At 30.9% G+C, this 10,216-nt stretch overlaps 1 non-coding gene across 1 annotated transcript; it reads right to left on the reverse strand.

Annotated features, from left to right (window-relative positions):
• Nucleotides 1-9,637: 9,637 nt before the first annotated feature.
• LOC136082872 (5S ribosomal RNA) lies at nucleotides 9,638-9,756 on the reverse strand. The gene has a single exon (XR_010639791.1). It is a non-coding gene; the product is annotated as a 5S ribosomal RNA (ribosomal RNA).
• Nucleotides 9,757-10,216: the final 460 nt, after the last annotated feature.

Consider the following 10,216-nt stretch of genomic DNA (forward strand, 5'->3'; position numbering starts at 1 on the left):
ACGTAATTTTTTCTGGTCATGACCAAATGGAAATTATAATTATGTGGCTTTAAACATTAATAATGCTAACTGTTTTATAATTAACATTAACGCGCCATCTGGCGGAAACGCGCAGTTTATAATGAAATTTAATTTTCGTGAGTTGAATAATGTTTTCTGTAATAAAAATTTAAACGACTTTCAAAATTATAATGGGAGGGGATTTTAGCGAAACTATGTCTGAAATTGAAAGATGCCCAGCGCTTTATCAAAATTATTCCAGATCTATTAACACGTTAAAAGCCTTGTTAAATCTTTTGCAAATAGAAGATACCTGGAGAATTTTTAACCATAATAAAGCGGAAAATACGTCTGCTGCATCAAACGGAGTGTCCCATTCTCGACTCGACCGCTTTTACATAAGTAAAATAGTTAGACAAAAAGTCAAAACATTTTTGGAACCAACAGTTCTAACAGATCATTACAATGCCCAAATTGTAATATTAAAAATAAGTGGTTTTAAATTTGGAAAGGGATGTTGGATTTTGAACAATAAACTCCTATTAAATGATGGGTTTTATGAAATAGTAAAAAAAACGTGGCGAGAATGGGAAAACCAAAAATGTAACTTTATTAACATAAAAAGAAAAAGTTAAAAAAGTCGCTGCGGACTTTGGAAAAAAAAAAAAAAAAAAAATAAAAAAGTAAAACGAGTTTAAAATTTTAATATCTAAAAGAAACGCTTCTAAAAAAATGCATTCAAATGAAAACATAAAAATAATATACAGAGAGACAAAAATAAAATTAGAACATTTACAAAAAGAAAAAGCTGAAGGGGCGGTCATAAGGCTGAGAACCCAGTGGAGACTGGAAGGGGAAAAATGCACTGAATATTTCTTTGGTTTAGAGAAACAAAAACTTTCTAAACAGTTTGTTTTGGAAATTCATCAAAAAAGAGGCGAAACAATTACTAAGCCAGAAGAGATTCTTTTAGAATTTAAAGATTTTTATGAAAAACTCTATAAATTGAAAATAAATGATAGCGATTTTCAAGAATTTTTATTACGCAATGCTAAAGTTAAAAAAGTGACAGCGCGCAAAAATTCCTTTTTGAAAAAAAAAATTTCATAGTCAGAACTTAAAACTACTTTGTCTCAAATGAAAAATAATAAGTCGCCTGGGTCAGAAGGTCTAACAGTAGAATATTATAGAAATTTTTTTGACTTGATAAATAAAGATTTTACAGCAGCACTAAATAACGCATTAGGCGCAGGCGAAATGACTCCTTCACAAAGAGAGGCGTTAATTACAAGCATTTTTAAAAAAAGGAGACAAAAACGACATTAGAAATTGGAGACCAATTTCACTGACTAATGTTGACTATAAAATACTATCTAAAACAATTGCAAACAGATTAGTGAAATATATTACCGAATATAATAAATAGCAATCAAACAGCGTGCATTAAAAATAGAACTATGAACAACAACTTAAGTTATACAAGGGACATAATAAGGATTGCCAATTCAGAAAAACTAGATGCGTGCATTCTCTCCATAGATCAGGTGAAAGCTTTCGACCGAGTTGACAGATCTTTTTATTTAAAAGTCTTGAACATTTTGGTTTTGATAAGGTTTTTGTAAATCAGATAAAAACAATTTATAATAAAATAAACGCTAAAGTAAAAATAAACGGAGAACTTTCGCAAGTTATAGATATTATGAGAGGAGTAAGGCAAGGTTGCCCCTTATCCATGATTTTATACATCATTCAAGCAGATATATTTTCAACATATGTAAGACAAAACAAAAACATAAAAGGAATAACTATAGGCAAAATAGAAACAAAAGTTCACCAATATGCCGACGATACTAATTTTTATTTAAGCGGTGATTCTACTATTGTAAATATAGGTATAGCCCTAAACCCTAATTTTAGAGCAACAAACACGAAAATTAATTTAGCAAAATGTCAGGGAATTTGGTTGGAAAGAAATAGATTTGCAGAAAAGAAACGTTTTCTAGACTTTACCTGGGACCAAAAAATCATTCAAAAGCCTTGGGGTACTTTTTTGCAACACGGGAAAGTTCACCTACGAAATGAATTAAAGGGAAAAAATTTTTAAAATGGAGAGCACTTTAAACAAATGGGAAAATTATAAATTATCCTTAAAAGGCAAAAAACTAATAGTTAATACAATTGTAATTACCCAAATTATTCACTTGGCTTTTGTTGTTCCTGTTCCCCGTAAAATATTTTATCTAGAATAGAATCTAAAATAAACAACTTTATCTAAGGTGATAAAGTTCTAAGGCTTAGTAAAGAAAATACATAACAAAAAATAAAAAACGGCGGTCTTGGAGTGGTTAACCTCACGAGCGAACTCAAAGCAATACAAATGCATTGGGTTTCGAAAACTCATAACAAAAATTTAGAAGGTTCGTGGAAAGAAGCCACGTTACACATACTCAATTCTGATAGAAAATTAAAATTACATAAGTACAATTTTGAAACAACTCCAACACAAATTAGAGTATTTCCGCCATTTTATAGACAGTTATAGCTGCATTTTTGTAAAATTAAACAAGATAACAGGGTGCCCGTAGTTGAGATAGAAAAGATACTAAGTCAGCCACTGTTTTTTAATGAGAAGGTTAAAAATAGTAAAAACAAAAGTTCGAGCAAAGAAAAGGTGCTTATTAAAAATGACATTGTTCTGGTTTCGGATTTATCAAAAACATTTCAGCCAGGATTTTTAAGTTCTTTATCTATAGGTTTGACTAAGATCCAAATGAACAATATTATAAGAGCACTCCCAAAAAATTAGATGAACAAAATATAAAACGAAGGACAAAAATATGATTTTAAAAAAGCGCCTTTTTATATTTTGAAGATAAAAGAAAAGTATGAGTACAAAAGACTCACAATCTCAATACTTTATAAAATACAAAACAAAACGAAAAAAATTGTAGCTTATAAGTATAATCTCTGGGCATCTAAAGATTGCCAAAGTATGCAAATAGTCAGTGAAAACGAATGGATATTGTTTTTGTAAATATTAACAAAAGAAACACAAATAACAAAGCAAGCGAAATATTTTTTAAAATTGCTTAATTTTTTTACCAACCAATAAAAATAATCTTATCAGAAAATTAGGAAATGACAAATTATGCCCACAGTGCAAGTCTGAAGACGAAACCATATACCATATAACGTATAAATGCGAAAAGGTGCAGTCTTTAATTTTTGTTTTTATTAGATGTTTTGGATCAAATATATCCAACGGAATTTCCTCATTATAACACTTTGAAATTCATTTTATTTAAATATGGGGCAAACGCAGCCAATAAAGAGTTTAGCTTTATTTTATTGGAAACTCTTCTGGTAGAAATATATTTTAATCGAATGAAAAGTTTTTTTGAGAAAAAATGTTTTAGTGTAAAAAATTTTTTTAAAAAGTTTGAATGGAAAGTCAAACGGTTGCTTATAAACGAAAGATTATTAATAATTAACCAAAACGAGCAAAACAAATATAAACACGAAATAAAAAATATTCTTAAGAAAGGAGTTTTAAATCTAGTCGCTGATATGCATAACTATTATGAATAATTTTTTTTCTTTTTTAATACTTATATTTGTGTTTTGATTTGTTTTTGTCTTAGTGATTTCTATAACTATTATCTTTTTATTTATTATTAAGTCAGGAAGATGTCCTTGTAAAATAGTTCTTATTTTTTTTAAAAAATAAAACAAAACCTTTTTTAAATTTTTAATGAGCCATGAAATTTAAAACAAATTAACAACAAAATAAATTTATAAACTAATCACTAACGCGGAACTATCTAAAATAGTTCCGAGAAAAATTTGATTTTTGTTTTTCTTTTCTTTCTTATTTTCTTTTTATATATGAGGGAGTATTTTTGTTTTAGTCCATAAAGGACATCTTTGTTAACCTTTTTTTATTTGTTTTTTTTTTGTTTTATTTTTTAACGTTAGCTTGTAAAAATATGAGAGCGTCAGTAAGGCAATTAGCCAGATGACGTAATAAAATGCAATACAGTTCTATTTGTGTTAATAAGGTATTCGTTCTTTTATTTTATTTGGCGATTGTTTTGTAATGGCTAGTTATGCTGGAGTTGTTTCAAACAAAGTTCATTGTATGTAGCGTGTTATTGGCATAAATGTATTAGTGAATCCTAACGAAATTTTTAACAAGAAATATTAAAAAAATCGAGCCCAGGAAATTTACCAAAAAATATCTCTAATTGTTGGCGAAAATAAAGTCAGCAGTTTGACATACAATACCAGAGGAAACTGGGTGATAGAAATGAATAAAAAAGAAGCTGCAATTCTCGTGAATGAAACAAGTAGACAATTGCCTGGTACTAACCAGAACATAAATTCCAAGATACGGAGTGACATTGGTCTTTTAATAATCCATAAATGTGACCCTCTAAATCAGGACGATGAAATTTTAGCAAAAATGGAGCCTTTTATAAGCGAGTTATACTCAGTAACTCACACAACGTACCACTTTAACAGAAATATGAAAGACGGTCGTATGCTGATTCGAATAAAGCCTTTAGTAAGACTAGAAGAAATTCCACATACGCTCGAAATTGATGGAATAAATTTCGCTCTACATTTTGCAGGGAAATCTTTTCTCTGCAAGACATGCTGCAACTTACACCCTCCCCAACAACGATGCACCTCACATAAAGAACCCTCAAAAATTAATAAAAACTCAGCAGAAAAACTCAAAGAAAAAAAACAGCCTCTCGAAAAAAGTAGCGATAAACCGGCAGAAAAAGAGAAAGCGATTGAAAATATCACGCTTGCTAAAAAGCAAACTGACAGCAAAATCCTGCCAGTGCTTCTACAGAGCCAAGCTTTCAAGTCGTTAAAAGCCGTTACCAAAAAAGACAAGAAAAACTAAAACTAAAAAGAAACAGCAAAAGTCAAAGCGACGTTGAAAAAGGCGAGTTGATCGAAAAGTGACAAAAATATTTGTAGCGGAAATGCTCCATCGCCGACTCCTCAAAAGGAAGGATCGAAAAGAGTTGCACGACAAAAGGCGGTATGAATAAATATTTAGTTTATAAAGTTTATATCTACAAGTATTTTTTACTTTTTACATTTTTTTTTCTTATATTTTTATATTCTATGAAAATGTATTCTAAAACCATCTGTCATTATGCCTTCTGCACATTCTTTCACTCTCATTCGTCATATCATTAAAAACCGCACTCAAACACAAATGGAGGCAATAAAAATCTTTTCTGTTAATATATGCGGCCTTGGTAACGCAAATAAGCAAAAAATTAATATTAAAAAACAAAAAAAAATGAAATACGATTTTTATCTCCTGCAAGAAACCCATTTAAATACGCAAGACGCAGTAAAATTTATTCGACAATGGAATAATCCAGGGTTTTTCTCGAGTGGTACGTCACACACAGGTGGTACTTTATTCTTAACTAACCAAACTAATTATAACTTAAAAATAATTGAACATACCGATGACGAAAACGGTCGTTTTAATTATATCGTTGTGGAAAAAGATATCCACACTTTTCTTTTAATTAATATATACGCAAAATCCGGATCAAGCCAAGCTGACCAGTTCGAAAAGAAAAAATTATTAAAAAAAATTATGAAAAAAAACAATTCTAGATACCATTTTATAATCCTTGGGGGCGATTTTAACATGGTTCTGAAAGAAATAGATCGGCACCCACAAATAAATCGAAAAAAATGCCTCTCATTCGAGGCCTTTAAAACATTATTAAAAGTGCTTAACGTAGAAGACACGTGGAGGAAATTTAATCCTTGCGCTAAAGAATATACTTATAAATCTACTAATAACACCACATTCACCCGTTTAGATCACTTATATATTAGCAAACACATGTGACAATTAATAAACATAGAACACGAGCCGATGACTTTTTCCGACCACCACAATTCAATATGCGTCACCATCACTATTAAAAACTTAGATATTGGAAAAGAACTATGGATCTTAAACAACAAAAATTATAAATTTAGCCTACCAAAAAATTAATCAGTCTGAAAATAAAACATCTGACTGGGATTCTTTAAAAGAAATTAAAATTCTATCAAAAAAATTTAGCAAAACGAAGGCAAAAATGAGCCGTCATGAAGAATATAAACTTAAAAAACAGTTGAAAAACTCTCTCAAAAAAGCGCCTTTTAATCCCAATATGAAACATCTTAGCGAAGGCCTTAAAATAAAGCTACAACCCTTTGAGTTAAACAAACCAAACGGCGCAAAAATAAGCGCTAAAATAAAATGGAAGATGCATGGCGAAAAATGCAGCAATTTCTTTTTTCAACTTGAAAAAGCTTAACTATCTAAACAAGTAATCATTAACATCAAAGATAAGAACGGAAACGAAAGAAATAACACAGCTGATATCACTAAAACTTTTAAATTAATTTACAAAAACCTATATAAAAACTGCAAAAACGATGTCACGCTGCAAAAACTTTTACTCGAAATTTCTTTTACAGACATAAAATAAATTTCCGAACAACAAAAGCATTAACCAGATAAACCGATTGATTTAGCCGAAATCAAAAATGCAATAAAAACAGTGAAAAACAACAAATCACCCGGCAAAGATGGGCTAAACGCTGAATTTTATAAATCTAACATTAATATTTTAGGAGAAAGTTTAGTTAAAGTCTTAAACGATATCATTCAGAGAAACGAAATGTCAGAAACCCAAAAACAAGCCATAATAACTTGCCTCTATAAAAAAGGAGATAAAACCGATATCTCAAACTGGCGACCCTTTTTACTTCTCAGCACCGATTACAAAGTACTTACCAAAATAATCTCAAACCATCTAGCAAATATACTACCAAAGTAGATCAAACCGTATGCATCCCCCACAGATCCATTTACGAAAACCTTGCATCACTAGAGACGTTATTTACATCGCCAACAAAAACAACTTAGATGCTTCCATCGCATCCATTGATCAAATAAAAGCTTTCGATCGCGTCGACAGAATCTTCTCGTATGACTGCCTATTTAATTTTGGTTTTAGCGTGCAATTTATAAACCTTATCAAAACACTGTACTATGACATAAGTTCGCATCTAAAAATAAACGGTTTCCTATCAGAAATAATAGACATACACAGGGGAGTACGACAAAGATGTCCTCTTTCAATGACAATCTACGCTCTGCAAGCTGAGGTTTATGCAGGATACATCCGCAAAAATACCGAAATAGGGGAATAACTCTAAACAACAAAGAGACAAAGCTCCAACAATACGCCAACGACACAAACTTTTACCTCTCTTCAGACAACTCTATAAAAGCTCTAGACAACGCTCTAAATGTATACAAACTAGCCACAGGAGCAAAACTAAATACTACCAAATGCCAAGGCCTTTGGCTCGGAATGAACAGATCTTCGATTAAAGAAAATTTCCTCCATTTTTCCTGGCACAGCAACACTCTACAGAGTCTAGGTAGAACCTTCTCAAACACAAGTAACTACATAAACCGTCAATGGGATGAGAGTATTAACATCATTAGCAAAAAAATTGATAGCTGGAAGCGTTTCAAGTTATCCATAAAAGGTAAAACTATCATAATAAATCAAACCCTTTTAAGCAGCTTATGGCATTTAGCCTTCACAATACTCATTACTTCTGACAAAAAAATCAAAATAATTGAACGTAAAAAAGAAAGTTTTCTATGGAATAACAGCACCATAAAAACCCCTACGCAAGCATCAAAACTTCCGATAGACCAGGGAGGTTTAAATATAGTCGACGTCAAGAAAAAACTCGAATCTTTACAGCTGAGCTGGATCTCAAAGTTATATAACAAAAACAAAAACGGCGCCTGGAAAGACTCCGCTTCCTACATATTTAATCAATATTGAAACACTAATCAAGGAAACCTTATCCTTCTCACAACACACTCATATGATTCTTTATAAACTCTATCTCCGTATTACCAACAAACAATGAAAAGTTGGAATAAATTCTACTTAAAACACAATAACCATAAGGATCTCACCATCGAAGAAGTGCTAATGCAACCAATATTTTTTAAGCCATACATACGCAACAAAAAGCAAACTATGAAACCAACTCAAGAATCCATAAATAATAACATAATCATGCTAGGGGACATATCAAAAGTATTTATCCAGGGCTTTCTGGAAAGCCAAGTTATTGGTATAAAACAACGCCTCTTAACAACCATAATAAAGTCATTACAACCCCAATGGAAAAACATGATAAACAACTAAAGTCTCGACTACAACAAAACGTCGTTGTGCATAAGCACCAAAAACAACCGTCGAATACGATTCCTTGACTTAACTCCTAAAGCAATTTACAACACTTCCCTAAATAACAACAATAAAAAGTACACCCAATAAATTTTACAGATGGATGGACATTTTAAACAGTATGAATAATACCTCAACAAATGAATGGGCCCATTTTTTTATATCCATACACAAAAATGAAACAAACAACAAAGCCGATGAAATAAAGTATAAACTAACACATTTTGCACTACCCACCAATACACTGTTTAAAAAAAGAGGCCATTTAACAGACGATCTCCGCCCACAATGTGTGAAAGAATCACAAAACATACAACACATGATGCCAAAGTGTGAAAAAGTTCAACCCTTAGTAAAATACACTTTAGCCCTCATTCACAAAATATACCCATACCTAATACCTTTTAATAAGACTTTAAATCACTCTTCTTCTTTTCTTCAACTTTTGTAACAAAATTTTATATTGGAAAACTAATAACTAACGAAATATTATAAATAATATATTGCAATAGAATGAGGTCGTTCCACGACAAAAAAATTTACCCCAGAAGGACGCTCATGCTGGAATTCCAAGGCAAAATTAAGAGAATTTTGTCTGACAAATTCCAAACTTTTATTATTAATAATGAAAAGATTTCTTTTCTACAAGAATGCAAAAATAACTGGAGTGGAGAAAATAATTGTAATCTAGAAATTAACAAAGTTCTTGTAAATTAAAATGCCCAGATATATTTTTTAGTGAAAATCTCTTTTTTTAAATTTTCTTGTTTGCTTTTTCGTTTTATTTTCTTCGAATTTTAATTTTATTGTTTTTTCGTTTTCGTTTTCGATTTTTTATATAGTGGGTTTTTTATTTTCTTAAGCGTGAGCCCCCTGGGAGTCAATCTTTATATATTTTAATAGTGGAACAGTAGACCACCTTTTATTTTTATTTCTTAACTACTGTAACATTTATTAATACCTCTGCAGAGCAAATTCCCGAGGAGAATAAACTACAATACAATAAGTTAGGCTTCAAAAAAGTTTGTTTTTCGTTTTCGATTTGCTTGGGTCTACTATAAAAAGAAAAAAATTGCCCAATTCATGTTTGCGTTTATAAGAGCTCTTTTCTTAATGCATTTCTTTTTGTTTTTCAAAAAGAAAAGTACTTTAGAAAACTAATTTTGAGCAGAACATTTAATTTAAAAGACAGTATGAAGTTTGACAATATAATAAAAATCACTAATAAATAGAATTACTTCTTTTCATGATAGAGAGTTTCTTAAACGTGACAGAGCTTTATTATTAGTATGATGATAAATAGAAATGATGAAAGTAAAAGCCTACGACACCAGGAGTTCCCAGGCGGTCCCCCATCCAAGTACTACCTTACTCCGACGGTGCTTAACTTTCGTGATCGGACGAGAACGGGTGTATTCACCGTGGTATGGTCGTAGGCTTCAGCTAACCGACTTATATATCTTCTCTATTTAATAGCATATTTATTTCATCTATTAGAACTTAGACACTGGCATTTGCTAACTTGCGCTTACTAAGTAAGTAAATAAGTAATTAAGCAAGTAAGTAAGTAAGAATAGTATCAACAATAGACTAGACTAGAAATTATTGTAGGTAAAAAATTATTTCACACACAGTGTGAAAAAGGTTCAAGTTCATCTTAAAGGTTGTTCGCGACTTGAACACTAACTGCGTGCTCACCAATAAGCGTGTTTAAGTGTTTTAAAGTGTTCTTTCAATGATATTTGCCTTTATTTAGCGAAATAGATGTTTTTTATAACAAAATAGCTTACAAATCGTAATGAAAATGACTTTTTCATATTATAACACCACATTAATAACAAATATTGTTTTTCGTGTTATATAAAGAAAACGAAGATTCACGGAATTTAAACATAAAA

The sequence above is a fragment of the Hydra vulgaris genome, chromosome 07, assembly GCF_038396675.1.
Source record: "Hydra vulgaris chromosome 07, alternate assembly HydraT2T_AEP".
Classification (NCBI taxonomy): Eukaryota; Metazoa; Cnidaria; class Hydrozoa; order Anthoathecata; family Hydridae; genus Hydra; species Hydra vulgaris.